Below are 15,559 nucleotides of genomic sequence, written 5' to 3'. Positions count from 1 at the left end.
TTTGTGATATTTTAGAAATTGCTTGTGTCCTATAGTAACCATTTTTGTATTTGTATTTATACAAACAAACTTTGAAAAGCACATGAATTTTACACAGCTAACACAAAATAAATCTAGTGGCTTTCTAGTGGGAACAATTAAGGCTAATCAGAGTGCATTGAAAGGGTAATTGGTAACCAGATGAGTACTTTCTACTAAGGATGGGACAGGTGCAGATGTCTCTGCCTATGAGGAAACACAGCCATCTGTATGTACAACAGCTTCATTGCTATGTGACAGCTTCCTTCTGAAAACTGTGTAGCTGAGTTTGGAGTAAAATGAACTAAGTCACTTTTCATATACATCAGTCATTTATTTGTACTGGAGTGCCACAGATTATGTTTCGTTCTGTTTCTTCAGACACTATTGGTAATTTTGTTCCACTTTCAAGAGCGAGAATGCTAGGCCTTGGGCCTGGTGACTTTTCAAAAGGATTTAAAATTACATCATACCATCTGTTTGGAGGCATAGTGCCTAAACACTTAAGGATACGGAATTCACATGAACAAATATAATTCATTATAGCATGCATGCTGGGACCACACATTATGGTTGAAATTGCTGAGTGCCTACACCAATTCCAGTACAAATCTCTTCTTAGAGGAAAACTTCCGTGCTTGGGCTCAGCCCAAAGGTGATTATTTATTTTCATAACCAAAGCAAAATCAGTTAAAAGGGTTTAGTTATTTGCACCTGAGGGAAAAGGAGCATATTAGCCCATGGGTTCTGATCAGAATTTTTTCTGTAGAAAGCCTAATTATTATAAATGTCAGTTATAAATATATAATACATTTATTTCCATTGTAAAATGGAACTGTGCTATAACTCTGTTTTAACTGGACCTTCTTGAATGTTCAGAGTCCTTTTTCCTCAACAGGTCTGGCAGAGTGGTCAAGGTTCTATTTATATTATAAAATGGAACTGTGCTTTAACTTTATTATAGCTGGATTCCTTGATACAAGAGAACCTAACTCAAAAAGAGTTGAAGGTATATGCTTTATACTTGCATGATTTATATACTCATATAAATGTAGGGCTGGAAGGGACCATCTAGCGCAGCCCTTTGCACTGAGGCATCACAAAGTATACCTAGACTATCCCTGACAGGTGATTGTTCAGCCTCCAATGACGGGGATTCTACAACCTCCCTTGGAAGCCTTTTCTAGTACTTAGTTATCCTTATAGTTAAAAAGCCACTTGTGATAAATGAAGGGAGGGGCGTAGCTCCCTTTTATGTACACCCAGCCAGCCAGTAACTATAAAATCCCTCATAGTAGCTGTTCTCTAATTGCTCTACCTGTAAAGGGTTAAAGAGTCTCACTGCTATGCACAGGTAAAAGGAAGTAAGTGGGCACCTGGCCAAAAGAGCCAATGGAAAGGCTAGAACTTTTTAAAATTGAAACAAAGACTCCCCTTTTGTCTGTCTGTTGTTGTTCTCCCAGGGAGAGGTGGCCAGGGAAGAGCTATTCTGTGAGAAGCTTGGGCCAGTTATGAAAAAAATCATCAGTATCATACCTAGGAACTACTAATTTAAAACCACAGATAAGTAAGAAGATCAGGAAATGTCTAGGAAGACACAATTAGGTTTATCTCTTTTTATTTCTTTATGGCTTGTGGACTCCTCTGTGCTAACCCCAGGTGCTTTTGTTTTGCTTGTAACCTTTAAGCTGGACCTCAGAAAAGCTATTCTTGGTGCTTAATCCTTGTAATTGCTCTTTTAAAATCTAGCAATAGCCTGAGTTCACAGATGTATTTTCTTCCTTTATTTTTATTAATAAAATTTACCTTTGTTAAGAACAGAACTGGTTGTTTGTGTCTTAAGAAGTTTGTACACATGTTGTTTAATTAACGGGTGGCAACAGCTGATTTCCTTTTTTTTTCTTTCTCAGCTCTTCCCCGGGGGTGTGTGTGTGAAAGGGCTTGAGGGTACCCCACAGGGAGGAATTCCCAAATGCACCTTCCCAGGCTCTCTAAGGAGTTCTTCAGTTGGGTGATGGCGGCATCTACCAATCCAATATCAGAGAAAAGCTGTAACCTTGCGAGTTTAATACAAGCCTGGAGTAGCCAGTATTATTTTTTAGAATCCTTGCGGGCCCCCACCTTCTGCACCCAAAATGCCAGAGTGGGGAATTAGTTATTCATTTGATTTTTCATTTGTTTTTTCCTTCCTAAGTAATGTACTTTGCATTTGTCTTTATTAAAATTCATCTTCTTGATTTTAGACCAATTCTTCAATTTGTCAAGGTAGTTTTAAATTCTAATCCTGTCCTCCAAAGCCCTCACATCTTGGTGTCATCTACACATTTTATAAGCATAATCTCCACTTCATTATCCAAATCATTAATAAAAATATTGAATAGTACTGGACTGACCCCTTCTGGATCCCACTAGATACAGATAGGAACTGGGAAGAGAGAGTGAGGCTGACGTTGCGCAACTCTCCCTCACTTTAATCCAATTCACACGCAAGTCTCGACATCATATCATATCATATTACATCATATCAAGTCCTGCGGCGATGGGCGAGTGACGAAGCAGCAGATGTGGATACACTGGGAGCGGTAGCCGCGGACCTGCACATAGGCGGCTCAAGCATAATGGTCGTTCCTCACCGACGGAAGCAGCAGTGGAGCTCGGCATCTTCTTGAGCGACTGAGCAGTCCTATTTAGGATTGCACTGCTCACTTCCATAGAATGAGGAGGGAGCTAGAAAAGGTGCCCTAAACATTGCCTGCTTCACCTTACCCTGGCCAGCATACCGCGGCTGGCGGGGCTCCCATAAAAGCGGTCGAACAAAAACAAAACTTAGAGTGACACTGATCACTATTGGCACATGGAATGTGCGCACGTTACTGGACAACATCACGGCAGACAGACAGGAGAGAAGAACAGCACTTGTCGCTAGAGAGCTCGCACGCTACAACATTGAGATTGCAGCCCTTAGCGAAACTCGCCTTGCTAATGAAGGACAGCTGTCCGAGTCAGGCGGTGGCTATACATTCTTCTGGAGTGGCCACAGCAGTGATGAGCGTCGCGAATCTGGAGTTGGCTTCTCCATCAAGAATCATCTTGTTCGGAAACTTGCCAGTTCCCCCAAGGGTATGAATGACCGGCTCATGACAATGCATCTACCGCTTCAAAAAGGAAAACAAGCTACTTTGATCAGCGCATATGCTCCTACAATGACCAACCCAGAGGATGTGAAGGATAAATTCTACGAAGAAATAGATACTCTGCTATCGTCAGTGCACCGCACAGACAAGCTGATTCTGCTTGGCGATTTTAACGCAAGAGTCGGATGTGATGCCGCAGCCTGGGAAGGAGTCATCGGGAAAAATGGAGTGGGACAGTGTAACAGCAATGGCCTGTTACTGCTGAAAACTTATGCAGCACATGACCTTCTGATCAGCAATACGGTCTTCCGCCTTCCTACCCGTAACAGGACTTCGTGGATGCATCCCCGTTCCAAGCACTGGCATTTGATCGATTATGTCATCATCAGGAGAAGGGACAGACAAGATGTCAGGGTCACAAAAGCTATGTGTGGCACTGACTGTTGGACCGATCATAGGCTCATAGTATCCAAAATGAAGCTCTGTATCATGCCGAAGACACAACCACAGGGCTGTAAGGCTCTCAAAAGGATCAACGTGTCGAAGCTGAAGAACAGCCGCATCACTGAAAATCTAGCGGAAGACCTAGAGAATGAGCTTGCTGATCTTCGTATTGAGGATGATACTGAGAAAGACTGGGAGCGATTTCGCAACACTGTCCATACAGCTGCATCGAAGGTATTGGGGCCCTCCACATGCAGGTGGCAAGACTGGTTTGATGACAATGATGCAGAAATCCAGGCCTTACTTGCTGAGAAGCACCGCCTGCATCGTGCATATCAAAACGATCCATCCTCAGCGGCAAAGAAGACCGCCTTTATCAACGCTCACAGAACAGTACAGAACCTATTGCGCAAAATGCGGGACTTGTGGCTGAGCGCCAAAGCAGATGAAATACAGGCATACGTGGATAGGAATGACTATAAGCAGTTTTATGAAGCCCTCAACACACTCTATGGTCCACAGTCTTCTGGGAGCTTTCACCTCCTGAACTCTGATGGTACTGTGCTCCTTACAGAGAAGACACAGATTCTCCAGAGATGGACTGAACACTTTGAAGCAATTCTCAATCTCCCCTCAGTCATCAATGATGAGGCCATTGACAAGATGTCTCAGGTTGCAGTCAATGACTCCATGGATGCTTCACCAGAAGAGGACGAAGTGAAGAAAGCTATCAATCAGCTGCCAAGTTGCAAAGCCCCAGGGTCAGATGCCATACCAGCAGAGGTGTACAAAGTCGGTGGACCCGTGCTGCTACGGAAACTCACTGAGCTGTTTCAGTCCTTCTGGATGCAGGGAACCATTCCACAAGAATTTAGAGACGCGTCCATCTTGCACCTCTATAAGAGGAAGGGCAATCGCCAGGTATGCGACAATCACTGTGGAATCTCGCTGCTTTCTACAGCAGGGAAAGTTCTTGCACGGGTTCTGTTGAATCGATTGATCACTCACCTGGAGAAGGGCTTACTGCCAGAATCACAGTGTGGCTTCCGCAAGGGACTTGGGACTATTGACATGATCTTCGCTGTGCGTCAGCTACAGAAGAAATGTCAAGAGCAGAATCGTGAACTCTACACAACTTTTGTGGACCTCACGAAAGCATTTGACTCTGTCAGTCACCAGGGCCTGTGGAGGATCATGTCAAAATTTGGTTGTCCAGCCAGATTTATACGAATGGTATGTCAATTTCATCATGGTATGATGGCTCATGTCCTGGATGATGGTGAAACATCTGAGGCCTTTCCAGTCACCGACAGCATCAAGCAAGGGTGTGTTTTAGTACCCACTTTGTTCAGCATGATATTCTCTGCCACTTTGACTGATGCCTTTCAACACTGCACTGAAGGAGTAGGCCTGAAGTATAGAACTAATGGGAAACTATTCAATCTGAGGCGACTGCGTGCCATCACCAAGGTGAATGAAATTGTACTTAGAGACTTTCTCTTTGCCGATGATTGTGCTCTGAATGCTAGTACAGAGCCAGAAATGCAAGCCAGTATGGACAAGTTTTCAACTGTATGCAACAACTTCGGTCTCACCATTAACATCAATAAGACTGAGGTCATGCACCAGCCAGCTCCCCACGCTCCGTACTCAGAACCATCCACCACTGTAAATGGACAGAGACTTCAGACAGTGGACCACTTCACGTACCTGGGCAGTACCCTTTCCCGAGCAGTGTCAATCGCTGATGAAGTAAATTGCAGAATTGCTAAAGCCAGCTCTGCATTTGGCCGATTGTGCTCCAACGTTTGGGAACATCGAGGGGTCAGCCTACCAACGAAGCTGAAGGTCTACCGAGCAGTGGTGCTTCCAACTCTGCTGTACGCCTGCGAGACGTGGACTGTCTATCGGAGTCATGCACAAAGGCTCAATCACTTCCACATTTCCTGTCTGCGAAAGCTTCTAAAAATCGGATGGTAGGACAAAGTGCCCGATACTGATGTCCTTACTAGAGCCAGTCTGCTGTCAGTTTACACATTGCTGATGAGAGCCCAGACCAGGTGGGCCGGACATGTCGTGAGAATGTCAGACGAACGCATTCCTAAACAGCTCTTCTATGGAGAACTCACTCAGGGAAAGCGCTCCCATGGAGGACAAAAGAAGCGGTTCAAGGACACGCTGAAGACCTCTTTGAAGTCCTTCGAGATCAACACTGCCACATGGAAAACCTTTGCACTGAACCGTCCAGCATGGCACAGCCTCATTCACACAGGCAGTAATACCTCTGAGGCGAAGCATATTGCTGAGGCTGAAAAAAAGCGTGAGCTGCGCAAGTCCAGAGCTGCTCATACATCATCGACAGTGCCATTACATGTCTGCCTGACGTGTGACAGGACGTTCCACGCCCGAATCGGACTGATTAATCATCTTCAGACGCACAGAGCCTGGTCATCGAAAAAATGAGTTCTTGAGGTCTTCATCGATAACAATGGACAAACATAATCATCAAGGTGGGTGGTAACCAGACCGTGATTTTTCTGTTGCTAACAGGCTGCTGGGGTCAGAGCTTCTGGACCAGGGCTGTAGTTATACACAGACACTTAGGGTGTGACTGGCATGCTGTTTGGCTGTGAGTGGCCCAGGTTGGGAGCTACAAAAGCAAAGCATTATAAGGCACTCAAGGTTGCAAGACAGGTGGAGACACAGCTCCTCACTGGTCTGGATTGCACCATGGAATGTGATGCCCACCTGGAATGGTGGTGGCAGGAGGGGTACATTATCATCACAGGTAGGCTACAACAGTAGTATTGCACCCATTATTGTCACCAGAAATAGTAGCAGAAGCCTCGCTGCCCATGAGAGCAGGGCAAAGTAGTAGCTGGGTTGGTCCAGTTGGCTACTCAATGGTACAAGATACACATTTCTGGGTGGCAAGGCTGGGGCTGAGGGATATGCCAGTGTCACCCTGTACCTATTCACAAATGGCTGGGCATAACATTAATGTACTCAGATGGGAGTGACTTTACATGCTGGTGGCTGAGAGGGATCAGGGCCTGGAGAGGTTTGTTCAGTAGCAAAACAGTGCAAAAGATATCCCAAGCTGGAAAATTAAGGGTATTCAGCACTTCAGATTATACCCTGGGGAATGTCACAAATACCTATTCTGATTATTTAATATTTGCTTGTAGTAGTGGCCACAATGTACTATGTGGTTCCCAGATATATAAGGACGGATGATCCCTGCTCTGAGGTACTCACCAGTGAAGGGCAATTAAACAAGTAGACAGGCTAGTGGAAGGGGAACAACAACAATGGACAATTTATATGAAAGTCAGTTGACTCCACTACATGCAGCAATGCAGAAATTAGCCTTTAAAAAGTACTTAATGATGCAGGCTCCAGACAACGTAACAACTGGCCTGAGGAAAGCTTTCTGATTGGCTACATCACCTAATTGGTAGGAAGTGTTAGTAGACCAGCTCTGAAACCCAGCAGCAACCCCAGATTGGTGACTGCTCAAAGCATTTGCTCATGGGTGTGATAGCTTCTATGCCTGTTCCCAGCCTTGCCCCTGTCCTGCCTCACTCCAGATCATCCCACTCGTACCAGTAGGTAAGACTCTCCATGTCCTGTTCTCTGATAGTCTGCATAGTAAAACAAAATGCCAGCAGTGTATTGAAGTACCTGTAGATCAAGCATGACCATAACATTTCTGCAACAACTATTTCTAATTAAAATGGCCCTGTGCCTGAGAAATTCACTAAAATATTCACTCTGTCCTTCCCTGCTCTAACAAGGACTCTAGCTAGCTGCTACCACTACATGAGTTTTTTGATGGATGCTCAGTGGTCTGCTGACATAACTGCAAGCTATTGGAAACTCACTGGACATTTTAATAACTTGGCTTGCATCCCAGCTGTGTTACCTGCTCTGCTTGCAGTTAAAAATATACTTAAAATCATCTCAATATTTGTCATAGGACTGGGGGAGGGGTCACGGTCTCTCTGTCTTCACAATTCAGTCTGTATCAGTGATAATGAGCTTGAAACTAAAATTCCCACTTCATCAGCTGCAGCATTCACTGTGTGCCTCCAACTTTTACACTTCAGTCTTCACTAATGGGGGAGGGAAAAAAACACTGTTAAAGGAATTTGAAACTGCTCCTGCTGAGAAACATTTTGGGGCGGCTGTTTGAATCCATTAAGTCTTGGTTCATGAAAAATATGCAGACTAAAGCAACTCCACTAGATTTGCTGGACGATTCAAATTCAGTAAACTCAGAACAAGCAAAAAATAGTTAATGCTTGCATTTAAAAAGTGATTGGCTTTTGAGCTAACATACCAATGAGATGAATGTCAGGCAGAAGTTCATACCCCTCAGTCAGCATTTCAGGCTGTCTGCCGACCCAGGAAGATAGCATACTTCACACAATATTAACTTTTGAAAAAAGTTTTTCTTTGCAACTGGGGGCGGGTAAGTTACATTTAATTTAACAAAAGTCAATTTTTTTTTAATTTTTATAGCAAAGTCCAGACTCTAGATTCTATATGTGCAGACCATCAATACAAGTTCTTAGTCCAGTGACTGTTTATTTGTGGAAGCACAATTGTAACCATGTGCCAAAAAAAAAAAATCTTTTCTGCTTTGGAGGTCTCATAAGGTCAATAATTATTCACATTGCTGTTTGACAAATATTGCATGCATTAGTTGGTATTCATTTGAATAATGAAAATTGCTATTCGCTGCATCCCCCACCAAACTTCCCATTTATACAATCACCGACAATGAATAATAAAGTTGAATCTTTCTCAGAGTAAGCACATCATCTCAACAATAAACTGTAACCTTGTAGATCCCAACAATAAAATATGCAGAAGCTGTGGTTTAATTAAATAAATTGCCAAATCTAACAAGTCAATAAGCAATAAAATGGCAGGAGGGGAACAGCCTGCTTTCCTGAAACTCAAAGGATGAATGCAAAGGCATAATACATTGGCATGTACTTCATTTACTCATTATTATGGTCAGCTGCTACTGCTAAATCCCCCACCCACCTAGGAGATTAGGAGTGAGCCCTTAGAACTGATTTTTCAAAATACAATTGATAAATTATGATACTAAAAGTGTTAAAGTGAGACCACTCAGCAAATTCTGCCCATGGGTATCCACCTTCTCAAAGTTTGCTTTAATGGTGACTGAAAAAGAAAAATAACCTCATCAACCTCAGCCTAAGATCTCCCCTTAAGCCTGTTTATGCCAAGAGTTTCCTGCGGGACCTTCTTGTTTCTGCTCCTGGTAAGTTATGTCCTCTTCTCCTATGTCCTTGTGAAGTAATTGAACTGCACATGACACAGTGAGTCAATAAAATTTGCTCAGCAGATTTATGCAGGGTTCCAACTTCTGCTATCAGAATAGCTCAGTGGAAGGATCCAACATACCTTTGTGTCATCATTGATCCTGACAAATTTTTGCTTGAGCCCTCTGTTTGGATTGGATGTGGATCTTTGTTGGGTTTAATCCATCTCAGTATACGAAAGAAATATGAGTAAATATGACAACAAAGTGCAAGATCAGAGTAGCGCAAGGAAATGTATAACTGTCAATCACAAAAGCTAGTTGAATAGCCCACGAACTATAGCTAAATTGCACTTCAGAAACAACTGGCGATAAAAAAAACCATAGCAACGAAAATGTAGAGGCAACGTTTCACAGAAAAATTTGCTAGCAGTATGAAATGCCTCCAAGCGAGGTAATGGAAGACTAATGGCTTAATATAGAAAACAAGATGACACCTTACAGGGATAGCCCTCAAGCATTATTTAGCAACAAAAATGGAGCCCACATTGTTGGAGCTAATACATATTTCTCCGTATGAAGATATGAAGTGGCAGGCTTATAAGGTCAGAAAAGCTGGCAACTTAATGTGGAAACATCTGACTCCAGAAAACACCCAGTCTGAGGTGAAAAAACACCAACCTTAGATGTTTTCCTAACGTTGCATATTAAAACAAACAAAACCAAGTTCTCTAAAGTATGTAGAACTAAACAGCATTTGTTAATTTTATTATAAATATTTGTTGGATGTGTGTTTGTTTTATTTGCTCTTTAAGAGACAGATTTTTAAAAAAGATTAGATGCACATTTTCACAGGCAAAGGTACTAATATTGTGCATGTACATTCAAGATTGGTTATAGCTGCAAGATGAGTAAACAAATAATGTTGCTCATACAGCAGAACCAGAATCCCCTGAATGTAATGGTATTTAATTTAAACAAAAATAATGTATAGAAAGACATACCATTATATAACACTTTTCACCTAAAAAAAAGAAATCACATTCCCTGTCTTAAGGAATATGCAATCAAAGGTCCTCAATCCTGTAAAGGCTTCTTTGTGAGAATAAGGATCTTTCCATGTGAATCCCTTTGCAAAATCAGGCTGTAAGACATAGTTTTTAAATCTAGTTTATAGATATGGTTGCAAAAATCAAAATTTGAAACTTTTTGGTGATAAAAGGACATACCTGGGGGAGAAAAAAAAATTGAAGCAAATTACCATTTTTTTCACAACCAGTTCTGCTATAATTTAAGGACAATGGCTTCCTGAACGTGTGAAAACATAATCTTAACAATACAAACTTTCTCTAAACATACAGAAATTATGTGAAAATGTTTTCCTGTATATGTATATGAAAATGCAAAGGTCTGTGCCTTAAATACAGGGAGAAAGGGAAATGATTAAGGCTACATTTATTGTGCTGTATTAATAGGTTTCATTATTACTCTTACCCAGCCTTAAATGTATGGTAGAGAACTTTGCAGAAGAGGAAATTATGATTCTCTCTAGACAGTCTCCCAAAGTCCCTCTTTCCTGACAATAAATTCAATCATTGAAAGAGACTGATTCAAGAATAGCACAATTGATGTACAGAACCAGGCTCTTATTTTTAAGCAGATGCTTGCCAGTCTTTGCACGACATGTAACATCCCTAATTCCAAAGAACAGTGGGCAATCTGTTCTTCCTTTTTTGATGATGATTAGCTAGTCATTCATCTCATTCCTCAATTACTAGGGGTGGTCAAAGTGGTTTGGATTTAAAAAAAAATCAACCTGTAACTCTGACCAAAATAAAAACAAATCTCAAATGTTTTGTTGAAATTTAACAAATTTCTGGAAGCAAAAATACCTAAAGAAAAGCTATATTTATACAATTTTCAGCTCAGTTGATATCAGGAAGTGGTGAAAATCACACAAAGACTCTTAATATCCAGTTTTCTGAATCATTCACCCAAAGGTTTATGTGAATTTTGACTATATTCAAATCTCTTCTCATTACTTATATTATATCAAATGACTTTTAGATTGAAATGTCTCTGGAACTAATATACTGTATTTATACAGTTATTATTCTGGTAGCACTGCTAGTATTTTGTTAGGAAAGTAGAGTACTGTAAAGAAAACTAGGGTGCTGTTGCTAAGCGCACTCCAACTTTAGTGATGTTTATTTAAAGAATCCATATAATTGGATATTTCACCATGACATTCTGAACCTGCAGAAAATTGACCAAAAGATTACTGTCCAGAAATATTAATTAATAGGTGTAAGTAAGACTTCCTCATGGATATTTTTTTTTTATTTTTTACCTTTTTTCTGCCTGTCTGACTCTTCTCTTGAATAAATATTTGTGGTATGTGTGTTTGTTTGTTTTATTTGCTCTTTAAGAGACAGATTTTTTAAAAGATTAGATGCCCATTTTCACAGGCAAAGATGTGCACCATTCAGCCCTTCATTTTTGCAAGCAATTTCCAGAAATGCACTTACAAATGGCAGAGTTGACCATTTGTGTAACATAGCATCCAATTTGTAAATGCGGTTTCACACACTAATTGAGCATGCAATTGGCAGACACATGTTATGTGCCTAAACCTTTTAAAAATCTGGCCCAGAGTCCTGAAGCATAGAGTAGTCTTGAAAAAGATCAAAATCTTGCATGGGGTAACTGCTCTGAGGTGATAGGACCACACATTATTCTTATATTCTCTAGCTTCTGGGTTTCCTCCCTTGCCTCAGATTCCTTCCTTTGGGTCCACTAATGAGCATTTCTTATACAAGTCGGCTGGAGATTCTTTGCTTCTTTTGTTCCTCCCTGAGAAAACCTTGAAAATGGTGTAAAAGGAGGAAGGAAACTTACCAGCATGGAAAGATAGAACTCTAACAATATTCTTTATAGTTATTTCCAGGAGCGGTGAAACAAATTGTATAGTGGGGGTGTTGTGAGCCATTGACCCTGTCAGGGTTCTTTCCCCACTCTGAACTCTAGGGTGCAGATGTGGGGACCCTCATGAAAGCCCCCTAAGCTTATTTATCAGCTTAGGTTAACAGTAAGCTGCCACCACCAAGCATGTTCCAAATCTTAGGGGAGAGCCACTTGGAACTCTGCCTTTCCCCAAATATTTCCCAAGTCTCTAACCCCCCCCCCCCCTCCTTCCTGGGCAGATTTGAGACTAATTCCTTCCCCGCCCCCAAGTCCTTACACACCTTTTACTAGGTAGGCTTAAGGGTATACCCTCACCAATTAGTCCTGGTGAACACAGATCCAAAACCCTTGAATCTTAAAACAATGAAAAATCAATCAGGTTCTTAAAAGAAGAATTTTAATTAAAGAAAAAGGTAAAAATCATCTCTGTAAAATCAGGATGGAAAATAACTTTACAGGGTAATCAGATTCAAAGAGCCCAGAGGAACCCCCTCTAGCCTTAGTTTCAAAGTAAAGCAAAACAGGGATAAACCTCCCTCTAGCAAAGGAACATTTACAAGTTGAGAAAACAAAGATAAAACTAACACGCCTTGCCTGGCTCTTACTTACAAGTTTAAACTATGAGAGACTTGTTCAGAAAGATTTGGAAAGCATGGATTGATGTCCAGTCCCTCTTAGTCCCAAGAGCAAACAAGCCCCCTAACAAAGAGCACACAAACAAAAGCCCTACCCCTCCCCAAGATTTGAAAGTATCTTGTTCCCTTATTGGACCTTTGGGTCAGGTGTCAGCCAGGTTACCTGAGCTTCTTAACCCTTTACAGGTAAAAGGATTTTGGTGTCTCTGGCCAGGAGGGATTTTATAGTATTGTACACAGGAGGGTTGTTACCCTTCCCTTTATAGTTATGACAGACCCAAACTGTAAACCCTGTATATAATGGAAACCACTTCAAGCCAGGGGATGTGGCAGCTGGTATAAATCAACATAAATCCACTGATTCTGTTGGCTACATTGATTTATATCAGCTAAGGATTTGGACTTCACTTCTTGTTATTAGGCAATTTATGGTTCATTTTCATGGTATGTTTTTATATGTTTTTTTTAAAGTTTTCTTTGAATTATATCTCTGAATAAGAGCTCTGTGTGAGCTGGAAAATTTGTGTTCCTCCAATAGAAGTTGGTCCAATAAAAGATATTACCTCACTCACCTTGTGGCGCTCTAATCTGGAATCGCTCTAAAATACTTTGTTCTATCACAAACAGGCTTATATTTGTGGGATGAAAGTCTGGCACCACTGAAGTCAATGGCCAAACTCATATCTGGTACCCAAGTATCTAGATATTAAAACTGGCCCCTTAGAAGTGTCAAACCCAGAAATGCGCTTTCAGAAATTATGGGGGAGTCTAAAGTATATACTATCCCACAGTTCCACAGTAAACAATTCTCAAGTTTGGAAAGATGAAAAAGTTTGAAAATTTTACAGCATATATTTTACAAAGACTGTTCTCATATTTTCACATCAATGAGACCTTGCCCTAAACCCCCAATCCCAGAAGTACAATTTATTTGAAGGAAAAACTGTGTAATAAAAAAGATATTACAATTACTGCCACTTAATAGAAAGAAATATAAATCTTAACAATATTAACTGTCTTAGATACAATAATATTTTAAGGAATTATAAGAGGGTAAGCTACCATTTTCAGAACTTGATGATGTAAGGTGGGAGCCTGACCTTGATCCCATTAATATCTATGGGAGTTTGGACAATGTCATCAGCTGGAACAAAATCAGACTCTAATAATAAATAAATATGATTTCCCTCTGAAGACCCATCCTGTGCTATCGATATCTGTGGGAGTTTGTCCAATGTGTTGAATGAAGGCTCTATGAAAGCACTGGAATTCAGAACGCTTCCATTCTGTTGTATACTCGGGTTTTAAAAAAAAATATTTAGCTTCAGTAGAGGTTAAATCAGCTGTTAAATTGCTCAGATTTAATAATTTAATTTTAATTACAGAACTGCTAAGACACAACTTTGAAACGTTCTAATTTATAATGCTTTCAAAAGAGAAATATGATTCTTTCAGTACTGCTATATGATGGAGTCAAACAAGTCACTTGCTGGGAAGTATATATAAAATGGCAGCCCCCAACTATTTACTTATTGAAGATACTGAGACTGTGATAGGTATTTGAATATTTTCTTATACACACACACAGACACATATCTATATACACTAAATATTTATTTTGGGCTCCAAGGTAGAAGTAGCCATTGGGGATTTCCTTGAAGTTTACTTGTTTGGAAATATTCTCTTTTTAGCCTTTCTTTCTCATCAGCAAAACCCAATCCAGAGTCCATGCAAGCCCCTATAGACAATATATATATGAAAGGAATATTTGAAGGTACGGAGATTGTGATTAGTATTTAAATATTTTCTTAAATATACTCTTATTTATGATCTTCCTTTCCAAAGTCAAATCGCACACCCCATTCCTACATTCACATTTGTGGTTATATATATATGTTTATGAAGTTTTCCATTAACATTCCTTTGAAATCTGTCATTTTATGACTTTTTTGTAGCACCCAGATGTGTTAAAAAATCACTAACAATTAAGTGGATAAAATACTAATTTTATTTTCACTTAGTCCCTCCCAATTTTCTTCAGCATATTCCCAGCTATGATCCTCTTTGTATCTGTGATTAACAAGGTCATATTAAAAATAATAATAAAAAAATCCCTTCTTTCTACCAGAATATTCCCTCCAGCGTTGTCTTTTCCAGATTATGTCCATAAAAATATTTCACAGAAAATCCAACCACTCCCATTACTTCCCCTTCAGAACAATGTATGGGAGACAGTTTTCGGACTGAGAAGGCTCGGTAATGATGCTGACAGTTAAAGCAGCTGAAGTACTTTGAACAGATCAGTGGAGCAAAGACAACTCTCTAACTGGCCCTTATTAGTTCACTTTTGTCCCAAATTTACTTTCATGCACATTTGATGTCCCATCTCTTTTATTGCTCAAAATTATTCAAAATAGAATTAAAGAATCATGAAACTGAGAGTTATTGGCACTGAAGGACATAATCTTGCAGCATTTTAAGTTTCCTGCATACATGTGTTGTCTGCCACACATTTGTTTTTTGTCACACTTTATTTCCTAAATGTTGGTTTTAGTAGGTTGAGAGAGATGCAGAGAAAGCAAGTTGGATGGGAATCTAAGTAGTAAAGTATTAGGCCTGGTCTACACTATGGGCAGGTCTTCACTACGGAGGGGGGGGGAGTGTCTATTTAAGATACGCAAATTCAGCTACGCGAATAGCTTACCCCGCTGTGAGGACGGCAGAAAATCGACCTCCGCAGCTCCCCGTCGACGGCGCTTACTCACACCTCTGCTGGTGGAGTAAGAGCGTCGATTTGGGGATCGATTGTCGTCCTGATGAGACGCAATAATTCGATCCCTGAGAGATCGATTTCTACCCACCAATTCAGGCGGGTAGTGTAGACCTAGCCTATGATTTTAATTCGGATTTAGCAGCGTTAAATCGAATTAACCCTGCACCCGTCCACATAACGAAGCCATTTATTTCAAAATAAAGGGCTCTTAAAATCGATTTCTGTACTCCACCCCGACAAGCAGAGTAGCGCCAAAATCGACATTGTCATTTTGAATTAGGGTTAGTGTGGCCAC

At 40.7% G+C, this 15,559-nt stretch overlaps 1 pseudogene; it reads left to right on the top strand.

Annotated features, from left to right (window-relative positions):
* Nucleotides 1-2,924: 2,924 nt before the first annotated feature.
* On the top strand, nt 2,925-14,751 carry LOC135980916 (uncharacterized; annotated as a pseudogene).
* The last annotated feature ends 808 nt before the right edge of the window (nt 14,752-15,559 follow it).

Source organism: Chrysemys picta, chromosome 1, assembly GCF_011386835.1.
Source record: "Chrysemys picta bellii isolate R12L10 chromosome 1, ASM1138683v2, whole genome shotgun sequence".
Classification (NCBI taxonomy): Eukaryota; Metazoa; Chordata; order Testudines; family Emydidae; genus Chrysemys; species Chrysemys picta.
Note: the sequence above shows the minus strand (reverse complement) of the source record. Positions and strands in the feature narration are given on the sequence as shown.